Source organism: Ascaphus truei, chromosome 1 (genome assembly GCF_040206685.1).
Source record: "Ascaphus truei isolate aAscTru1 chromosome 1, aAscTru1.hap1, whole genome shotgun sequence".
In the NCBI taxonomy this organism is placed as follows: Eukaryota; Metazoa; Chordata; class Amphibia; order Anura; family Ascaphidae; genus Ascaphus; species Ascaphus truei.
Genome location: NC_134483.1, coordinates 159,271,214 through 159,294,172, shown reverse-complemented (window position 1 = coordinate 159,294,172; position 22,959 = coordinate 159,271,214). Strand labels below are relative to the sequence as shown.

The window sequence follows — 22,959 nt, the reverse complement described above, 5'->3', positions numbered from 1 at the left end:
GTGTGCCCTTCCCAACACTTGAACTGTTGCAAGTACCTCGTTGATGGCCGTGTCATTGACTGTGTGAGGGACCCCAGTTACTAGAAAGGTTTTAACACAATCTCAACCTTCCCTGGAACACCAGTCACTCAAAATGGCTGCACTCATTGTGGCTAGATACTTTATATAAACAGCAGGGTTGCAGGGGGAAATGAATATCAAGTTGCCTGATCTTTACTGTTAATCACGGGAGGGTTTGTGTATTATCTACACCGGAAACCTCAGTGGTGCCTCCAATGTAGCCCCTCCTTATCTCCCTATATGTATTAAAACAGCAGTCCAAGCTGTCAATTCCCCCCCCTCCTTTAATATGTTTATCAACACAATCCACACAATGATAACTAATTAGCTAAGTTGCCAATCAATCCGTTCTCCTGTGATCGATCGGCAAAGATTCGGCTCGGGGTTCACTAAATGGCCGTCAGTGCAGCAGAAGAGGAACAAAGATGCAAAATTCTGTGGGGAAGATCATGTGACCAGGCAGTCACTAGATACAATTGGTGCAATGCTAGAGAGAGTGCAGGGCTCAAACAGGGGTGTGCCAGAGCCTGTTTCAGAAGAGGAAGGGGATGTGACTTTGTATATAGGAAGGGGGTGTGACTTTGAAAAGTTGCTATAGAAACAGAAAATGCTTGTTACATTATAATACATTAAAAATGTAATTCAGCATTGTTTAAAACAAATTCTACAGGTAGTTTCTCATAGTACAGAACATATTTATTGTAAAAAAATACACTGTAGGATATTGCTTGGTCATTTAGTCCCAGATTAAGGCAGGAAACATAGAATTTCTCTATATGGGGTTTATTTACAGGGATAAATAATACACTAACAGGCCCACCATCCCTTTAAGTCAAAACAAAATTATAAAATAAACTCCTACTCCTCTTAGGAGACTAACTACACACTCAGCTTCAACCCTTACTACCTGGATGGACAGGTAAGCTGGTTACCACCCCCAAAACAGGTACTACTATAGCTGAATATATAAAGTCTCTGAACACAGCACTAAAGGGTTTTCACTTATCTGTTATTCCATGGTTTGAAGCAGACGTCCCCACTTCAGCGCGGTCTACCAACCTTCCTTTATAGGGGAGCTTGGCCCCACGAGAGCTCAGAGAATCTCTCCTCTGTAAGTCCAATGTTAAGGAGAGGACATCCCGCTTCAGCACGATCTCTCGTCCTTCCTTCACTCCCCCCTTCTCTGAGGGAAAGCAGTCTCTCTCAGCATGGCAGCACTCAGTCTGTCTTTTAAAACACTTCTGTTCACTCAGGAGTCCAGCCTGATTAATTAGTCAGCAGCTGCTGCTGGCTTATCTAGGGAGATTAAGGGCTCTATGCAGTAAGCGCCGAAAAAGTGCAATCGCCAAGGGTACCTTATCGGCATGATTCTGGCGATTTTCCCTCTCCGTATGCAATAAGTGCTGAATCCCTTCCGAATCAAGCCGAAAACATTTGCTCCCACTCTGCCGATGATTTTCCGATCACACACAGGTGTATCGGCGTGCATGGCGAGGTGGTGTTAGGTTCCCCAATTAAACTTCTTGCTGAATCTGCTGAAGCAAGCATGTTTTGGATTGAGCGGTCCATTTAAAGGCAGCGTGTATTTTTATTCATTCTCTGTGTTGTTGGGAGTGAGAGAGAGAGAGAGACACACACACAGAGCTGGCCGATTTTCATATTTCATATTGACTGAGACAGTTGTGCCGTATTGTGAGAGGTTTGTCCTGTGTGGTTTTGTTTACATCTTTGTCTTGTTGTCAATTTGTAAGTGTTCAGTGCGATTGGCTTTAAATTTCTATTCTGTTCTTTGTGAGTGCTAGAGGTATGGCCGCAAGGCGTGGGAAGAGTGATGCTGGTGTGAGTGGTACTGGTAGTCGTGCGAGTACGCGTCTGAGTGATCGTAGGATTCATGGGAGTGCTGTTGCTGCGAGTGCGAATGGTGTTGCTGGGAGTGAGAGTGCTGTTGCTGTGAGTGCGAGTGCTGCTGGTGGCTCTGTTGCTGGTGCTGCTGGGGTGTCTGGTGGTGGGGTGGTTGCTGCTGGGCTGCTTTTGGAGTCTCTTCCATTGGAAGAAGGAGAGTCCAGTCAGCAGCAGGCAAGCTCTGGGCCTGCACGTATTCTGAAGAAACGTGTGGAGCGGCCACGTAATCCTCGGTTCAATTAACAAGAAAACACAGTTCTTGTCACAGGGATTCTGGAGCACTATGACTGTCTGTATGGCCATTTACTAGGTAAGTCTATCTTTGAATTAATTCTTCAAAGACATGTTATCCCACGTCATGTGAGATGTATTAATATCAAAATATTACTCAATAATAGCTATAAATAAAAGTTAATTGTTACACACATATTCCTTCATGCTTTAGAACGACCATAACAATTGGTCTCAAATTGTTGCCAAAGTTCATACAATATTCATGCAAGCTTCCTTACATTTCTATGTTTACACGTAAATGCTCATGTGTTACACATATTACACCTAAACCAGCATGTTTGGTATCTCTTGGAACAGCTAGCAGTTTAGGAAACTGAACGTTTTTATAATAATTATTAACGTCATATACATTGTATGTATTTCAAGGGCGGACAAGTTCAGCATCAAAAAAAGAAATGTGGAATCAAATAATATTGGCTGTGTCTGCGTGTGGGAATCATGTCAGGGACCGGACGAATTGTCGGAAGAGATTTGATGATATCAGGGCAAACTTAAAGAAAAACATACAAGCACAACGGATGCATTCTTTTGGCACTGGAGGTGGCCCGCCAGCACAAGCTCTAATCTTAACACCATTGGAGGAGCAGATGCGGGAAAAATTTCTTCCTGTCGTCGTGGAGGGTTTGGCCGGGGACAGAGATATCGGAATTTATTTGGCTCCATTTCCACCAGGTGACAAATGTTACTGTACTAGGCGTGTCGTAGGTTACAGTTCTTATCTATATTTCCACTGCTTATTATACTTTCTTACCAATATAAGCATACCTACATATATATCTGTATATATGTCTCTCTCTCTATATCTATATATCTATCTATCTATATATATTTATATATAGTTGTGCTACAAAAAGTAACAATTAATATATATGGTGGCAAAAGGTGGCACTGAGTGCTCATTTGCATGTCATTTCCCAGAATCCCTTGCTGCAGTGGAAGCGCTGTATGCTGGCCAATGATGGGGAAAGACAGGGTTGCAGACCTGTCAAACACATGCAAATGAGCATACAGTAATATTTACAGTTGCTATATATATATATATATATATATATATATATATATATATATATAATTTACTGATAATCTATGTTACACCTATAAACAGGACATTACTGCCTCATAAAGTCTTGCATGGAAGATAGTGCATTAAAAGGCGAACATACATAATTTGCACTAACACATGTCGTTATGTTTAAATAAAGTTGTTTTTTTGCTTCATGTAGTATACTGAGAGCAGAAATAGGAACATGTAGCATATGTTATTTAATTGTGTTCATATGTAGCTCACTTCAGATTCTTATTTCGCTCATGTACCAGTGTGTGAAACCAGCTGCAATTAATATGTAATCACAGCATAGAGGAGAACACAGGGGGTGGGTTTGGGCACCGAGCCACATCACAGGGTCATGTTACGGTCAAGTTTATTGGGACGCCATGTGGTAGAAACAAATAAAAGGTCAGGGTGCTCTCACGTCTTGGGGGAGGGACTACAGTTCTTAGAAGCTGACATGGTGAACAGAAGTTCATCACATTCATTTGAAATGGTAATTCTATGAAGATTTTCACCCACCAGCTCACTATATATGAAAACGTACTTTAGTCATTCGTTCACTCATATCTTCTTTGGAGCTTATAGAAACGCCACATTATCACACCAGTAGCATCTGTGAGCGACACACTGCATGTGTTGATGAGTGTCAGTCACAGTGAGCGCTACACCTGCTTCTCTTAATTGTTCATACAGATCAGTAAAAACATTCATTCACATTTCCACTATTATGTACTGAATTTTAAGCACAGTCAACTTTGCTGTCATGGTACTGATTTACATTATTATTTTTAGATTACTACACAACATATGCAGTGTATGTACAACAGAACACTTAATTTAGCAACGCTTTCCTGCATGAACATTGTATGTTGTATGGTGTATGGTTTTTAAAATAAATGTGCCAATTAGGTTCACATGTACCTTGATGTTAAGATGGATATGAACAGCTTGCCAGAAACATCTTGTCATTTCATTAAGTGATGCTGATATTTAGCCATAAATACTCCAACTACACAAAATTTATGTTCATTATGTACACATGTCAATAACATTCTTATGTTATTCTTCTATATAGTTGCTCCTGAAGCTCATATGTCACCTCACACTGAACAAGTCTCATCACCTGGCTCATCCAGCTTATCATCAAGCCTGGAAGATAAGTGTATGAGGTGCAGGACATCTAATGTGTACATTTCTAGATGTTATTTTGCCATGCTAAATAAATGCCTTTCACATGTAATTAACTTCACATCAATTATTGTCACAGAAAATGTTGTTTGTTATGACAGCATGTTTTGTGTGTGATGTAAACTATCAGCTAGGAGTTGTGAGGTTACAACAAACTTTCATTCATTCTTCTTTCACACTGAGTCGAAACATCATTGTTACGTCAAGCTAAATTTTAATTAGACACAACAGAAAACTTATGGAAACATGTTATGTGTTACACTGTGAGAACAACTCTCATTATATTGACAAACAACAGAAAGTTCCATGCCAGTTCATAATGTCTTCATTTATTTGTAGAAGCAGATGCTGCCACTGAAGAACAAATTCACTCAAGTGACCATGAAGATGTTCCCAGTCGTCCATTAACCCACCATTCAAGTCCTCCTGCTCGTGACAACTACTCAGCTATTGCAGCTTCTGAAGAAAGAATTTTGGTTGAAGAAAATCGTCGCCATTCAGAAATTATGTCAGTGCTTGAAAGGATGATATCACAGCAGGAAACGATGATATCACAACAGGAGAGGACTATATCACAAATGTCACAACTAGAAAGAGTCATCATCCAAGTTCCTAAAGAAATAAAAAATGTAAACAGGACATTACAAGCAATAGTTGTGAATCTAAGCCAAGCAAATCAGTTGAGAATGAGTGCAAGAGAACAACAATTCCAATTTACCCCATCTGAGGATGGATCTTTACATGCTGCTACTTTTTCTCCAGAGTCATCAGTTCTTCATTCCCCAGTTCTGGATGATACCGGTACAGTAGGTGCAAGTTCTGTGCAGGTCCCTGTCAACATCCAACCGCTTACATCTGTTCAAAATCTGGAAGGGACACCTACAAATGAAACACGAAAAACAAAGTTAGCCAAACAATTATTACTAACCAGCTTTTGGAATAAGGTTAAAACACCAAAACAGGAAACGGCTCCACCATCAGTCGTGCAATGTTTACCAAGTGGTTCACAACTGCCACAGGCCACACCCATTGCCCCTGAAGTGTCACAGCCCACACCCAGTGCCCCTAAAGTGTCACAGCCCACACCCAGTAACCCTGAAGTGTCACAGCCCACACCCAGTGGCACAGAAGTGTCACAGCCCACACCCAGTGGTACAGAACTGCCACAGGCCAGTACAAGTCGTACAGTTAAGGCCAAAGTCGTTGGTAAAAGGAAAAGGAAAACACAACAGCCAACAACCAGGCCTGTGACTCGCTCTCAAAAGGAGAAACAAAATTAAATAATCACATTCACTAAATGTGCTGTTGTCCTGGTGGTGTTTACTGCATAATATTTCATGCACACTGTATGTATGATCATGTACAGATGCTTCAAAACATTCTAGTATGTCCTTGTACACATGAAGGTTTATACATGTTCACTGTCTGAATTAAGGCATATGTTATAACATATGATTATGTATTAATCATCAGTTGATTAATGGTACAACATTACACAGTTGCCATGTGTATAGAAGCTGACATTCACTTAGCTGTAGTTCAACATTTTATGTATGTGGGTTTGTTTGGTAATGTAGATAGTCATTGCATGGTAATATTATTTACATCCAACTTTAAATAAATATCTATATAACAGCATACATGTTTAATTTGTGTTTTCTGGTGTATTAAGTCTGTAACACATTACTTACCTTAATCGTCTTTCATACTTCATAATGTTGGCATGTCATCATGTATGAGTTGTGGTTAGAATAACAGATCTGTTAGTGTGTATTAATATATCTGTAGTCTGTATGGATATATACACACACACACACACACACACACACACACACACACACACACACACACACACACACACACACACACACACACACACACACACACACACACACACACACACACACACACACACACACACACAGTGTGTGTGAGTGTGTGAGTATATGTAATTATATATATATATATATATATATATATATATATATATATATATATATATATATATATATATATAACTCTGCCAATGTTGTGAGCAAACAGGCCTTGTGTTAATCAGATATACATGTTAGGACAATTGTTTAAATTATGGGATCAGTATGATTCAGCCCATAATTCACTCACCTGTATTAAACTTTGATTATGATTACAACAAGGCCTACATACACACATCAATGGCTTCAGTTTACCACTGTATAAAATATATATATTATCTGAATTAACAATACAGGCCTTCATGGCTCAAAAGAGGCCTTGTTTGCTGTTAACTGCTACTTATACACAGCTGCCTGAAATAGGCCCTCAAACATACTCACCCAGTAATGTTAAAAAACTGTAATGAACTGTGAAGATAATTACAACAAGGCCTGTTTGCATAGAAGGCCTTCAATATATATATATATATATATATATATATATATATATATATATATATATATATATATATATATATATATACATATACATATATACACACAGGCATACCCCACATTAACGTACGCAATGGGACCGGAGCATGTATGTAAAGCGAAAATGTACTTAAAGTGAAGCACTACCTTTTTCCCACTTATCGATGCATGTACTGTACTGCAATCGTCATATACATGCATAACTGATGTAAATAACGCATTTGTAAAAGGCTCTATAGTCTCCCCGCTTGCGCACAGCTTTGGTACAGGTAGGGAGCCGGTATTGCTGTTCAGGACGTGCTGACTGGCGCATGCGTGAGCTGCCGTTTGCCTATTGAGCGAGATGTACTTACTCGCGTGTGTACATAAAGTGAGTGTACTTAAACCGGGGTATGCCTGTGTATCCCCCTGAGGAAGGTCCCATTCTGTAGGACCGAAACGTTGGGTTTCTGGATGTATTTTTGCTTTCACTAATACACTTTGATCTTCAACATTGAGTGCTGTCTCTTGTTTACCAATCCTTGGAACGGTAACGTATAACTATATATATATATATATATATATATATATATATATATATATATATAAACATTACCATTCTCTCGTCCGGTAAAGAAAGACTGCACTCGGTTCAGTAATCATGAAAAACTGTATTGGGCATCTGAATAGAAAAGATAAGTCACCCAATCCATGGGTGACTTATCTTTTCTATTCAGATGCCCAATACAGCTTTTCATGATTACTGAACCGAGTGCAGTCTTTCTTTACCGGACGAGAGAATGGTAATGTTGTTTTTCTATTATTTGAGACTAGCACCTGTCTAAATGAACCAGTACATTGAGTGCAAGCTGTGATGTTTGTGTATATATATATATATACAGTAGCGACATACTTTATCGCACTAAATGCCGGCGGCATGCCGGGATCTACCCCAGCTGCCGCCAGTAATATCCGCGCGCCGCCGCGTTTCCCACACGCACCCCCCCTCCACCTCGCGCGCAATTTACTATCCTTCCGGACCCCGAGCCCGGCTTCTGCTCTGCCCCTCTGCTTCCCCGCACCCCCGCTTACCTTAATTTGATGTCCAGGGGTGTCGGGGAAGCCTGGGGAAGCCGGGGAAGACGGGGAAGCCGGGCGCGCCTGTGACTGTGACGTCACAGTGCGCCGCCACGCGCCGCGGATACCCGCTTCCCAGCCTCATACAGCCAGCGGCATTTGCTCGAATAAGAGCTGCCGCTGCTGTATTGTGACAAACGCCCCTCTTTTGTAGTGCTGACGTCTGTCTGGGTTCTTCCCGACACAGTCTTCTAGGGTTAATTATACAACAAACAGGATCATGCAAAGTATTATGCTGCTTCTGCCTGCTTTATTTTCATCCAAGTAAGGTACTGCAGCTTTAACATGTGAAGGTTAGAGGTACTCAGATACTTTCATTCAGCAGTTCACACATTTCAGTGTTACAATATTTCCCACACTGTTATTTCAAGAAATAAAACCAAAATCATATAAGCAAAATCCTATCCCTTTCAGGGATCTAACTACACATCAGAATTAGTCTCTCTAACAGCTGCTGGCCAACTAAACTGGTTCCCCAGCTTAAAACAATGCTCTTTCATTTAGGGTCACAAGATACAGCACAGTCTTTTAGCAACAGCAATAACTATTTGTTTTGTTTTGTCTTATCTGTTCGTGGTGTCCAGGCAAATCCTCTGGTACTGTGATACTTGGAGGGGCCGTCAACCCCGACACTGGATGCAGGGGAGCAGCGATACCCCCAGCCTCCAGGCTCTAAGGAGAGAGAGTGAAATGCAAACCTCTCTGCTCTAAATACCTGTGCATGTGATTAGAAGAGCAGGTGAGGGAGAACTAGAGCCATTGTAATCTGTGGTCTGGATTTTCCATCCAGCTGCCTGAGTTAATGGGAAGCTGTGGAACGGATCATTTTTAACTATTCCTGCACTTTCTGACCTAAAATGGGGCAGAAAGCTGCCTAACATCTTTGGACTATGTCACATATCCCCCTCCCCAGCTCACACCTACTGGGGTGAGCGGCCATGGACCTCACTGGGGTGAGCGTCCTACCTGAAATACTTAAGCTAATTCCCCAGTACAATATTAAACATTCACAACATGAATATTAACTTTTTTTTTTTTTTTTTCTCCACGGCAATTATGGACAATAGTTTTTGTCATAAGAGTCTATACTTGGCAAACATATTTTGTTGCTCTATATTAGGGAACTATTTTGAAAAATAAATGTCTAGCACACATTCTTACAACCCAGGATATGCTAAATATATTCACAAAACCAGACAATTTCTATTACCTCCCTGGGTTTTCTACTCTATGAACCTCATATATCTACCAACAAAAAGGGCCATCAACCCTGTATATTAATTTGTAGTTTAGCTACATTTTCAACACAGAGAACCAATATAACATTGTAATATTGACAAAATGCTTATTCTAGAGGCCTAATATACCTTAACTACAATAGCTTATTTGCATAGTTAAGTGTCCGTGACATAGTCCACACGTGTAATAACAAAAAATATCGGTCAATTCCCCAAACACATTTTTTTTTTTTTCTTTGACTTCCAGTCCATTACATTTCCTGACTTTATTTCATAGGCTGCTGCAACCTGCAAATGACTGGACTGTTTCTTTAGCTTCTGACGCAACTCTGGGGCCGGATAGTCTTTGTCTTTATATTGTGGCCCAGGGTGGCGAGATCCGGAAAAATTCAAGGCCAGCGTTGACCTTCGTCGCTTTTGCTTTGCAACCTTTGAACCTTTATGGTACTTCTTACTGCCATGTATTTTCTCACGACCATCACTCTCAGAGATTTGGGATTTCCCCTCTGGGGCAATTATATGGTACTTAGAAGATGAAGCACTGATTACCTTGATGGGGCTCTCACTAACTCTGGCTGTACCCTGTGGCATTTTACCTTTGCAGCCGGCAGGCATGTAGTCTTGGGCCTCTCTTTCCTGAGGCCTACATTTATTCAGGCGAAAGTACCGCTGGATAACCAGTGACGCCTTTCTCAGGGTTTTATAGCGAATCCTGTTCTGTGTCATCCTAGTCAGAGACTGGATTTTTATAGTTGCTCCTTTCATGAGGAACCTGTTTCGTACCATGCGGGCATGGTTGAATGATTGAAGAACACAAGCTGCTTTATTCCGGCGATTAAACTGACGAATTTTCATCCCTCTGTAGGCAGCCTGTAGGATGATAGTTGCGGCGCGTTTACGCCGATAATTTTCTCTTTCCCTTCTTCCTTGGATAAGAGCTTTCCAGTGTTTCTGAATTATTCTAATGCTTTTCTCCTTTTTCAAAACGTTAAGTTCCTCCACGAGAGAATTCTGTTTTGTGCATACATGTCGCAATTCTGTTCTCAGAGCGTCCATTTCTTCCTGGTGCTGGCTCTGAGTGTGCATCAATGCATTCTGTAGTGCTTCCTGCACTTCTAATTTTTCCTGAGTCAACTGTTTCTTTACTTTTTCTGCTTGGACAGTCAAATCTGAATTTTCCAATTTCAGACTCTCATTTTCTTGCTTTACAGTCTCTAACTCACTTAGGGCAATCTCATGGGTTTGCTTCAACATTCCCAGCTCTGTGTTCAGCCCGTGGCCCTCCAGGCGTGAGTTTTGCACCTCTGTGCTGAGTGCGTGAATCTCTTGTAGAGCTTTCCCGTATTTCTGTTTTAGGATAGTAATTACGGTGTTGGCCTTTTCCAGACTAGTCGTCACCTCTTCCAGCTCACTCCGTAAGAGAGACTCTGTTTTCTTCAAAGCCTCGTGCTCTTGTAAAGCTGGGAATATACACCTCTGTAACTCTGCGTTCGCTTCTTGCACCTTCTTATAACATTCTCGCTCCTTCCCCAAATCCTGCCACAGGACTTCATAATCTTGGCGGGCAGCTTGGAGTGCAGAAACCAAAGCCTCTTTATCCTGGTTCAAGGATTCAGCTTCCCTCTGCTCCTCCTTTTCCTTTGCCACTGTTCCCGTGACAATTCTGCCGGTCCCTCCGGTCTGCAGCACATCTCGGCGCCTTTCTGACGCATGTCCTGACAGCGCAGGTTCAAGTGGCTCGGTCACTTCCCCTGTGACTTGAGGAACAGTTTTCTTTTTCTTCTTCTTTCTCTTTGCTTTATTAGCTCCAGAGATATCAGTGGTACTGGGCACACACTCACTGGTATCAGCTTCCACATCTTGCTTGCACTCACAGGGCGTTGCTTGCTTTTGCAGCTGTTTGTCTTTGAAAATTTTGGGGCACACATCTTCCATGTGACCCACTTCACGACAGGTCCAGCACACCAAATTCACCTGTAGGTATGGCTCTCCTCCAGGGGCCACACACGAATCGTCATCATCATCATCGTATGGCCTGAAGGGACACTGTTTTGCATGATTATGTACATTACAAAACAAACATTTCAAGTCGGCCATTTTAGAAACCCGGTAGGGACAATTGCTAGCTGCAATTTCACTCACTTCAGCAACTTACATACAGCACTTGCTAGCTGCAAATTCACTCACTTCAGCAAAAGGCATTAGCTTTACAAACAGCACTTGCTAGATGCAAATTTTTTTTTTTTTTTTTTCAGCAAAACATTTTGGTTTTCTGTTTGGGTTCAGGGTGCTATTGCATCCACACTTCGCACATTCTCTGTGTATGCTAGAAGCACAACTGATATACACAGTGGAACAGACTTCACTCATAGCATCTGTATTTTACTTCAGCTGGGCGGCCATTTTAAACCCCCGCATTTATTTGCAAACCCACAGACTTTAGTGTCTGCCCGCATTCTCTTACATATGTGACAAACGCCCCTCTTTTGTAGTGCTGACGTCTGTCTGGGTTCTTCCCGACACAGTCTTCTAGGGTTAATTATACAACAAACAGGATCATGCAAAGTATTATGCTGCTTCTGCCTGCTTTATTTTCATCCAAGTAAGGTACTGCAGCTTTAACATGTGAAGGTTAGAGGTACGCAGATACTTTCATTCAGCAGTTCACACATTTCAGTGTTACAATATTTCCCACACTGTTATTTCAAGAAATAAAACCAAAATCATATAAGCAAAATCCTATCCCTTTCAGGGATCTAACTACACATCAGAATTAGTCTCTCTAACAGCTGCTGGCCAACTAAACTGGTTCCCCATCTTAAAACAATGCTCTTTCATTTAGGGTCACAAGATACAGCACAGTCTTTTAGCAACAGCAATAACTATTTGTTTTGTCTTATCTGTTCGTGGTGTCCAGGCAAATCCTCTGGTACTGTGATACTTGGAGGGGCCGTCAACCCCGACACTGGATGCAGGGGAGCAGCGATACCCCCAGCCTCCAGGCTCTAAGGAGAGAGAGTGAAATGCAAACCTCTCTGCTCTAAATACCTGTGCATGTGATTAGAAGAGCAGGGGAGGGAGAACTAGAGCCATTGTAATCTGTGGTCTGGATTTTCCATCCAGCTGCCTGAGTTAATGGGAAGCTGTGGAACGGATCATTTTTAACTATTCCTGCACTTTCTGACCTAAAATGGGGCAGAAAGCTGCCTAACATCTTTGGACTATGTCACAATATATATATATATATATATATATATATATATATATATATATATATATATATATATATATATATATATAGATAGATAGATAGATAGATAGATAGATAGATAGATTATATATATATACACATATACACACACACACAATATATATATTTAATTATATATATATATTTAATTATATATATATATTTTTATATATATATATATATATATATATATATATATATATATATGTATATATCAAGAGACACTAACAGAGACAGTCAAAGAGAGAAAGAGACAACCAGAGAGAGAAAGAGAGAGACAAACAGATGTGTGTGTGTGGGTCATTATAGGTAAGTGTAAGCAGAAATCTGTTCATTCTACCACTGTAGAAGATTTCACACACATTGTTATTGTAATTAAAATCCTAAACTTGATTTGCACATGTTGATTGACTAAGGCGAAATAAAAGTTTCATTTACTGTGAAAAGAGTATCTTATAAAAAGAATTTCTGGCAATAATTGTAACACATTTATAGTGGGAGAACACATAGGCGTATAACAGTGAGGTTATATTGTAACCTTGAAAGAAACCACAAAGATAACATGTAACTATTCTCACATTCAGCAGACATCCGTATGCGCTCAACGTAGACACTGTACAGTTCTACCGAGAAGAAATGGCAGAAGCTTCCACATTGCACAGCCTTCCACGTAAATCATACAAATTTATGATTTCAGAAGCAATCGAATCAACAGATGAGAAGAGGGCAACTGTGGGCCAAATATATGACTTGATCCAAAAGAAATATCCATACTACAAAGAACCAGCCAGACAATCTAATTTTAAAACTTCTGTACGATTCACTTTATCAGCAAATGAATGTTTTGAGCGTGTCCAGGATCGGCTAGATAATGATATGGATGTTGGCATGTTGCGCCATCATTTAAAATTACCATGGAACATGGAATATATCTTCTGTTAAATAGCATATTTTTGCCTAATACCAGTTACAATGAAGCCGCACCGACTGTCGCGTCTGCTGCTATACCTGCACCCTCCATTCATCAAGCCCACATGCAAGATGCACATAACTACTATGATATGTATCCAAACTTATATGGCCAATACCAATTTGGATGGGAAAACAACCAAGAACTGTACGTACCTCCGGACGTCTTGTTTGAAGAAGCCACTGCAGATCCATATGACCGCCTCATGGAGATGTGTGTGATTCAGGATTCAACGGTTGCCTCAACCATGGATGATACTGTTGTGCCTTCCTGGAGCGAGCAGTTGCAGCCACACCAGTTTTGACTTCTACAAGAATGGTAAATATAAAAATCGTTATGCCTTTACTCACATTATATATGTGTACATTTTTAATATACACCATTTGTTAGCCAAATGTGTGGATACAGCGTAACATTGCCGACAGGCTTACATGTAGCGTGCACTAAAACAATATTCCTTATAACAATATACTACATGACGAAGCATTACTTCACATTGTTGACGGACTCACAGAACCTAGATTATTATCACTTTTAAAGTATCATTTCAACATGTTACACTAACTGTAACACACACACACACCTCATAGTTTAGCATGCAACATAGAAAAACAAAGTGTCGCCCACATATGACGTGGGACCGTTGTCATGTCACAAGGCATCCATAAAAAGGTTTACGGATGCAAGCCCCGCCCCCAACCGACATGCACGCCTTAAACCGTATTGGCTGTGCCCGTATCTTATTGTTACGGTCAGTGCAGTGTGTCATGCGCGCGTCGTTGGGGCGGTGCGTGCACAGCGCTGTAGGACTATCTTAATTCAGTGGGAGGAGTGTTTGCGTGCATTTCACGGTGCCTTAACATGACGTCACACGTATTTTGTTCAATCATTGGCTGATCGTCCGTTGTTTCCGTGGACACACGTCCGTTTAAAAAGTTTAGATATGTACGTGTGTAAAAGTGAATTCGTTTTGCTTCCATATCATAACTTCCAGCCATGATATGCTTACTGCTAGCAGCACCATGGAGGGACATGTATAGAACACACAGCGTACACATCGTTTAGCGCATGCGCTAAGACTTAGTCCACACAATCGTGAAGTGCGCCCGCAACACACGTTGTGCGTGCACATTATTATGTATACAGGCACCGGAAAAATCATATCCGTAGTAATGCCAGCAACGCAATTATAATAATGACAGTTCAGTATCTGTGGTTTTAACCTTGCACTTTCAACATATACGTTACTTATGCGTGAATATCAACAATCATATAGAGATGTGTTAAACGTTGTCATGCTGAGACATATATAAATGTGCCATCTTTGAACATCATGTGTTTGCTGTATTTCACAGATGTCGCGGATGAATACATGGGAACAAAGTATGATTTCAGATGAGCCAATCGTTATATTACATGATTGTGACGACGACCGAACAACTATTATAATAAATATGTAACAATGCTTTAAATGCTTGGTGCGCAAATAAACAATAAATACATAATGTTATCATGTTATGCCAATATTTACTATGCACTTAATAAACATAATGATGTTGCTAAGCACAGAATGTAGAAATGTAATATTTTTGTTGAATTTTTTCTAATAACACTATGGGGCCTATGCAGAGAGCAGCGAATTTTAAAATTGGCGAATTTATTAAAAAGTAGCTTTTTTGGAGAGTTTTAATCTCCATATGCAGAAAAGTGCGAATTCTGCTATGTTTAACATGGATGCGTGTGGCGAGTTTAAATTGGCGAGATGCGCGCTTCAGAAATGTGTTAAAACAAATTCGCGGCTTTTTTTTCCCCTTTGCAATGGCCGCGAGCGGCAGTTTTTTCTGGCGAGTTAAAACTGAGACAATCGCGCCATTTTATTGGCGCGAACAGCCGCTAGATGCCGTTCGCGCCTCTCTGCATACGGATATTTTTAAAACTCGCGAGATTGAGGTTCTCGCCAGCCGCGAGGCGAGTTTTATAACTAGAAAAGAAAAATTGGCGCGTTTTTCGGAACTCGCCATTTTCTGCTGCTTTCTGCGCGATTTTCTCCAAAAAATGGCGAATTTCGAAATAGCGCTGCTCTCTGCATAGGCCCCTATATGTCTTGCTCTGTGATATATGCAACCAACATTCACACTCAGCAAACAAATTTTTCTACTATATTGTATAATCTGACGTGTGACTTGACAAAGAATGTAAATGCAACATAACAACTCGTAGACATTCTATATGAACGTACACAATAACAATAGGGAGGTTATAGAAAGTGTTTTGTGGTGTGAAAAATTATTTTTCACCTAAGTTGTAGTGCTAACCTAACATGCATGAGCTAATGAATGCTAGTTAAAGATCATGACAAGTTTAACATTTGTGTGTAAATTTGATTCTCACGACTAACTATAGATTAGTGTTTTTAGTAAACGTTAAACACATACATAGCGAAGTGAGTCCAATGATACAATCGACATTAGTATGTTTGTTCATATTATTTGACGTACAAAATCATGCATCACACAAAAACTGCTACAAACACAAAAAAAAGTGTGTGCTGTGCACGCGCATAGTAAGTGAAACTTCTTTGACTTTTGTCACAGAAATTGACTTATAACGCGCGTGCTCGGCACACATGTGTCAGTCAGTGACTATGTATGTGTGTCAGTCAGAGAGTATGTATGTGTGTCAGTCAGAGAGTATGTATGTGTGTTTGTTTGTGCGTGTGTGTCGGTCAGTGTGTGCATGTGTGTCGGTCAGTGTGTGCATGTGTGTCGGTCAGTGTGTGCATGTGTGTCGGTCAGTGTGTGCATGTGTGTCGGTCAGTGTGTGCATGTGTGTCGGTCAGTGTGTGCATGTGTGTCGGTCAGTGTGTGTCGGTCAGTGTGTGCATGTGTGTCGGTCAGTGTGTGCATGTGTGTCGGTCAGTGTGTGCATGTGTGTCAGTCAGTGTGTGCATGTGTGTCAGTCAGTGTGTGCATGTGTGTCAGTCAGTGTGTGCATGTGTTTCAGTCAGTGTGTGCATGTGTGTCAGTCAGTGTGTCAGTCAGTGTGTGAGTGAGTGTGTGTGAGTGAGTGTGTCAGTCAATGTGTGTGTGTGTGTGTGTGTGTGTCAGTCAATGTGTGTGTGTGTCAGTCAATGTGTGTTTGTGTGTGTCAGTGTATGTCTCTCTCTCTCTGTGTTGGTCAGTGAGTGTATGTGTGTCAGTCAGTGTGCGTGTGTATGTGTGTCAGTCAGTGTGCGTGTGTATGTGTCAGTCAGTGTGCGTGTGTATGTGTGTCAGTCAGTGTGCGTGTGTGCGTGTGTATGTGTGTCAGTCAGTGTGCGTGTGTATGTGTCAGTCAGTGTGCGTGTGTACGTGTGTCAGTCAGTGTGCGTGTGTACGTGTGTCAGTCAGTGTGCGTGTGTGTGTGTCAGTCAGTGTGTGTGTGTGTGTGTGTGTCAATGTGTGTGTGTGTATCAGTCAGTGTGTGTGTGTGTGTGTCAGTCAGTGTGTGTTTGTGTGTCAGTCAGTGTGTGTGTGTGTCAGTCAGTGTGTTTGTGTGTGTGTCAGTCAGTCAGTGTGTATGTGTGTGTGTGTGTGTGTCAGTCAGTGTGTGTATGTGTGTCAGTGTATCTGTGTCTCTCTTTCTGTGTCCTGCCCCCTCCCGACTCCCCCCACCCCAGGCAGAGCTGCGGACCCGCGGCGGCTCTGTCTGAGACTCTCCTCCCCCCCCCCCAAAACACAGGCAGAGCTGCGGACCCGCGGCAGCTCTGTCTGAGACTCTCCTCCCCCTCCCCCAAAACACAGGCAGAGCTGCGGACCCGCGGCGGCTCTGTCTGAGACTCTCCTCCCCCCCCCAAAAAAAAACGCAGGCAGAGCTGCGGACCTGCGGCGGCTCTGTCTGAGTCTCTCCTCCCCCGCACCCCCACCCCCAGGGAGACGCGGCCGCACCGGGCCCGGCGTATGTGAGGGGCAGATACCCTGATTGAGAGCCCCCCCTCGGCAGTGCTGCGTTGGAAGTGGCGCACTCAAACCCCCGCTTCCCGCGTTACCGGAGCAGTGAGAGGCGAGCACCCCCCCCCCCCGTGCTGTGCTGTCCTCGTTCAATCGCGTGGATCGGGGAGGGATGGGGACAGCTGCATCTCCACTCTCGGCGCCGCTTCCGCTTCAGCCTCAGACACTGCTACGAGGGGTGGGCGACTCTGCGCATGCGCTGCCTCGCATCAACGGATGCAGATAGCTTCCTGGCCTGCGGGACCCGGCGGTCAAATCTGCGCATGCGCCTCAACCTCCCATGTCTGTGTGGACGTGTGGGGGGAATGGCGGCTCTCCTCCGGCCCCGGCGGCGCTCAGTCAGCGGGACACATGGAAGGGGAAGCGTAGTTAGGGAGGAGAGAGGCTGAACAGCCGGAGGACTTGCGGGGCTTCCGCCATCTAACTACACCCACACCCGCAACACCGGGAGCTCTGCGCCAGCCATATTTGTACACCCATGGCAGCGGACGTGTGGGGTTAACGGCGGCCGTTAGGAGCGGCGCCGGCGGCTATTGCCGCCGGCGCCGCATGTCACAGCGGGTGCGTGGGGGGAACGGTGGCCGTTAGGAGCGGCGCCGGCGGCTATTGCCGCCGCCGCCGCATGTCACAGCAGGCATGTGGGGGGGAGGGATGGGGGAGCCGTGACGACACTTCCGTTTCACATTTGTCCCCCATCTCTCCCATTTTACCCCATCAGAATAGGTGCCACTAAAGAAGTTTCACTTCAAAAACTGTTGCTGAAATGTGTGCGTATGCAAATGTCCACGTCATTTACGTTCATATGTTGACATTAGTTGTAAAGGATCATGATCATTATGAATAACTAACGTGAATGAAATTAAAATTATATTAACAACATTGTCATTGTGTCGAATCAATTTGGAAAAATTGAGAATACAAATAACTATAATTTGGAATGGTGTTAACATTTTGACACATGTTACATGTACGTCAAATCAACACACATCTTTGGCTTATACATACACATGTGACAATGTAGTAATCAACATGAAGATACAGTGATACAACAACTAATCACATACATTGCAATATAAATGATGTAGAAAACATTGGTGTGTTTTCAGGCAAACATGCATTGAGTGTTAAGATCAATCATGTGCATCAGTGGATGTTGTCCTCACATAATCAATAGTTGAGCAGGGTTTAGCCCCTTCTCTCCACCCACCCCTATATTAAATGAATGAAATTTGTAAAGTTTGATACATTACATGTTATGTAATGTCCCTAATGATTGTAACATACACTGCACATTAACTACCAAGTGTAGCTAAACGCACGGACACAATACAGAAACGACATGTTTCAATAGTCACATATTTTTAAATACGTTCTGTTTGTACATCCTGTAACTATACCTGTATCGAGGTTGGCACATCTTATGACAGATGTGAATAGAAATACATACCATGAGCAGTCATTGAAGTGATATACCTTGAAAAAGAAAACATGAATGAATATAAATTATTGTCATGACATGTTTGTAGATACTAGGACACAGCGTTCCCAGTGTACCGTGCTCAACTGCAGGAAATCTTTAGATGTCCATTTGAAATAATGCCTCTATATGAGGGAAACAGGGAGACACCACTCTCTACAGATATATGGATATAAATGTGTCTCTGATTATATCTCCTGAAGTATGGGGGAACTGTATTATATTGGTGAGTGTCAGTAAAAAATCTCTGACCTCCCAGTAACACAGAATGTTGTATCCCCTCTGGAGAAAAGACAAGTGAATGAATAGCCAGGCGTAATAAACGGATGGATGTACTCACAGTAGAGAGAAATCCTGTGTAGTGAGTCCCACGGCGTGCATCACGTTTGAGAAAGCAGCAACAAGATATCCTTGCGGAAAGAACGGAGCACAGCAAATGCAGTAAGAAGGGGGCTAGATGCCGCTGTTAAAAATCCTTTATTCCATGGTAGACATCATGGCATGGGATATGTTAAAAATCTCGAACGCGTTTCGGGCCGTCGCCCTTTTTCATTCTCGTTGACAAAGGGCGACGGCCCGAAACGCGTTCGAGATTTTTAACATATCCCATGCCATGATGTCTACCATGGAATAAAGGATTTTTAACAGCGGCATCTAGCCCCCTTCTTACTGCATTTGCTGTGCTCCGTTCTTTCCGCAAGGATATCTTGTTATTGTCATGACATGTTCATTAAGGTAATCAACACACAAAATGTACCATTTTGTTTTACATATGAAACACCATGTAGAATTCGTTAAATATGATATGAAATACACACTGGTGTACACATCATTGTGACTCACATGTCACACTGCACAAATAACATTCTATGTAACCATACTGCTCTAACTAATGACTATGGACATAGTAGGTTTATTGTGTATGCATAACCAAAAAGAGCATGTACATAAAGTATAACTTTAGTACACAATTTTTCTTCACGTACACACAACAACTGTTAGTGATAAGAAGTATAATACAACCTGTGGATTAATGACATACCGGTGCCACATGCAATTGTCCACACAGCAGAGAAGAGAAAGGTGTGCGAACCATATTCATCTGTTTCCTAAGTGAATGGTATTTGGACAAATGTATTTATCATAACAAAGAATGAATACATCTATGTAGTACTATGAACATATATGTATTTGCTTACATGAAAAAAATGTGTTTATGACATTCAGACGTGTCTCAACACCACTGGCTGTTTGCTCTGTGTCAGCTGGTAAATTGACGGGACGCTCCTCCTCCAAACCCTGACGTATGTCTGTTTGAACATTATTTCTGAGTGCCACAATGTGCAAAATGCAACATGCAATTATAATATCAGACACTTTAGCAGGCTTATATTGAAGTGCCCCACCAGTTCTATCGAGACACCTAAATCTTGTTTTGAGAAGCCCAAATGTCCTCTCTATGACGGATCGCGTAGATATATGGGCAACATTGTACCTCTCCTCTGCTTCACTTTGTGGATTTGGCACCGGGGTCAACAGCCACAGCCTAATTCCGTATCCTGAGTCACCTACTGCTGCGGCCAAGTTTATTCGAGCATTTGCCCGTTCTTGGCCGCAGCAGTAGCCTGGCGCGCGCCCGAGAGTGACGGGCGCGCGCCGAAGCAGCGGAAGAGCGCCCTCCGATCGGTGCGCTCTCCCTACCGCTGCCGGGTCCGCCGGGTCCCCCGGAACCCCCTGCCGATGTCCCACGATCGCGGGACACCAGGGCTCCCTCGGGGAGCCCCTGGACGCGCGTGCAGGGGGCGCACGCTCCCGAAGACGCGTGACCGCGCGTCGCACGCCGAGGGGCGGCCACTAGCAAGCCGGGAAATCTCCCGGCTTGCGGATCTGGCCGCAGTGTGATTAAGTGTGTCGGTAGTGTATAATCCATGGTGCACACATATGAAACAATTAGTGTTAACATTAATTAACAGGGAATGGTAGTGCTTACGGTTGCGGTAAGCATGCTCACTCTGACTAGGCGGGATCAAAGCAACATGGGTGCAATCGATTGCACCCATCACACATGGTATCCCGGCTATGGTATAAAAGCCATTCCTGACTTGTATAACATACAACATTTATTAGAAAAACAATAGTTCATTTTTACACATCATAATATGTACTCACCCACCAGCCAACCAGGTCCAAAATAGCCTTCTTCGAAAGCATGGAAGACTGATGAGTTTCTCAGGATAGAGGAATCGTGACTGGAACCAGGGAATTTGGCTACCACATGCATAATCTTCATCGTGGCATCGCATACCACCTGTACATTCAGGGAATGGTAGTGCTTACGGTTGCGGTAAGCATGCTCACTCTGACTAGGCGGGATCAAAGCAACATGGGTGCAATCGATTGCACCCATCACACATGGTATCCCGGCTATGGTATAAAAGCCATTCCTGACTTGTATAACATACAACATTTATTAGAAAAACAATAGTTCATTTTTACACATCATAATATGTACTCACCCACCAGCCAACCAGGTCCAAAATAGCCTTCTTCGAAAGCATGGAAGACTGATGAGTTTCTCAGGATAGAGGAATCGTGACTGGAACCAGGGAATTTGGCTACCACATGCATAATCTTCATCGTGGCATCGCATACCACCTGTACATTCAGGGAATGGTAGTGCTTACGGTTGCGGTAAGCATGCTCACTCTGACTAGGCGGGATCAAAGCAACATGGGTGCAATCGATTGTACCCATCACACATGGTATCCCGGCTATGGTATAAAAGCCATTCCTGACTTCCAGCCACTCTGTGTGCTCTGAAGGAAAATGAATAGAATTCCTAGCGCGTCTATTCAGTGCACATAGAAACTGGGTAAAGGCCCGCGAGAATGTAGATTGCGAGACCCCGCCCACTATGCCCACAGTTGTCTGGAATGACGCGGAAGCAAGATAATGTAATGAGCACAGCATTTTAACAAGCCCAGGGACTGCACGACCTCTGGCTGTCACAAAATCTAAATTTCCCCGTATCTCTTCATAAAGAGCTAAGATTGCTGCTGAACTCAAACAATAGCGACTTACTATCTCCTCCTCACTCATCCCATCTAACAGGGTTCTCTCCCTGTACAAACGAGGACGAGGCACAACTTCTCTCCTCTCTCTTCTCCTCTCATCTCCTTGCCCTCTCCCTCTCCTGTCCGCGTGCCTGTCCCTGTCACTGTCCCTGCCACTGTCCCTGCCTCTGTCCCTGTCCCTTCCTTGGCCTATGACATCCTCTCCATCAGCAAGCCTCTCGTGCAATAGAATGTTCCTCCGTCTCATAAACATTCGCATCATTTTCAGGTCTGTAGCTGTGAATGCGCAGGTAATTGTCCTCCTTTAAATACCTATGTGATGATGTCAGGTGACTTGCTAAAGTGCAAGGTGTTACATTAACATATCCAAGTACTTCACTCCCAACGTGTATACATTTGCAATTACAAGTATTATTTATGTGTGTTCACCAGGCAATCATGATATTTGAGAATGATGTAACGTTAAGCTTTGTACAAGCATTTATTGGGAAGTATTTGTGGAATGTGTAATGCATGTACCACTTCTGAACGGAACATTCAGTCATCTAATTAGTATACAACCATTACATTGACGTTGAAAAACTTCGTTGCAACATGTCTAATTTGGCATGTTATTGTCACATGTTCACATTAAGTAATTCTACTGTGCATATGCATCATTTAATGGCTTCAGGATAGCTGCTATGCATCATTTAATGGCATCAGGATAGTTGCTATTGATTGAGTTTCAATCGTGTAAAAATGAGTAACTATTCTACATGTGTGTATAAGTTAGCATGAAGTGATTGTAATGCTTCGTGTACAATGTAAACATGCAATGTTATTGAGTGTCCAATTGCGGCCGTCATCAAAAGAGGGAGGTCACAAAGTACATGTAAACATGAAAACAAAAAGCTACATTTACTTTTGATCATGCGTTACACATTCAAAGCATTCTGTAAT

General features: G+C 42.6%; 1 long non-coding RNA gene across 1 annotated transcript; it reads right to left on the bottom strand.

Annotated features, from left to right (window-relative positions):
* Positions 1-4,895: 4,895 nt before the first annotated feature.
* Positions 4,896-13,745, bottom strand: LOC142469848 (uncharacterized). Its single transcript, XR_012789108.1, has 3 exons — positions 13,633-13,745; positions 5,214-5,374; positions 4,896-5,107 (listed from the first exon to the last, which is right to left on the bottom strand). It is a non-coding gene; the product is annotated as an uncharacterized LOC142469848 (long non-coding RNA).
* Between the last annotated feature and the right edge of the window lie 9,214 nt (positions 13,746-22,959).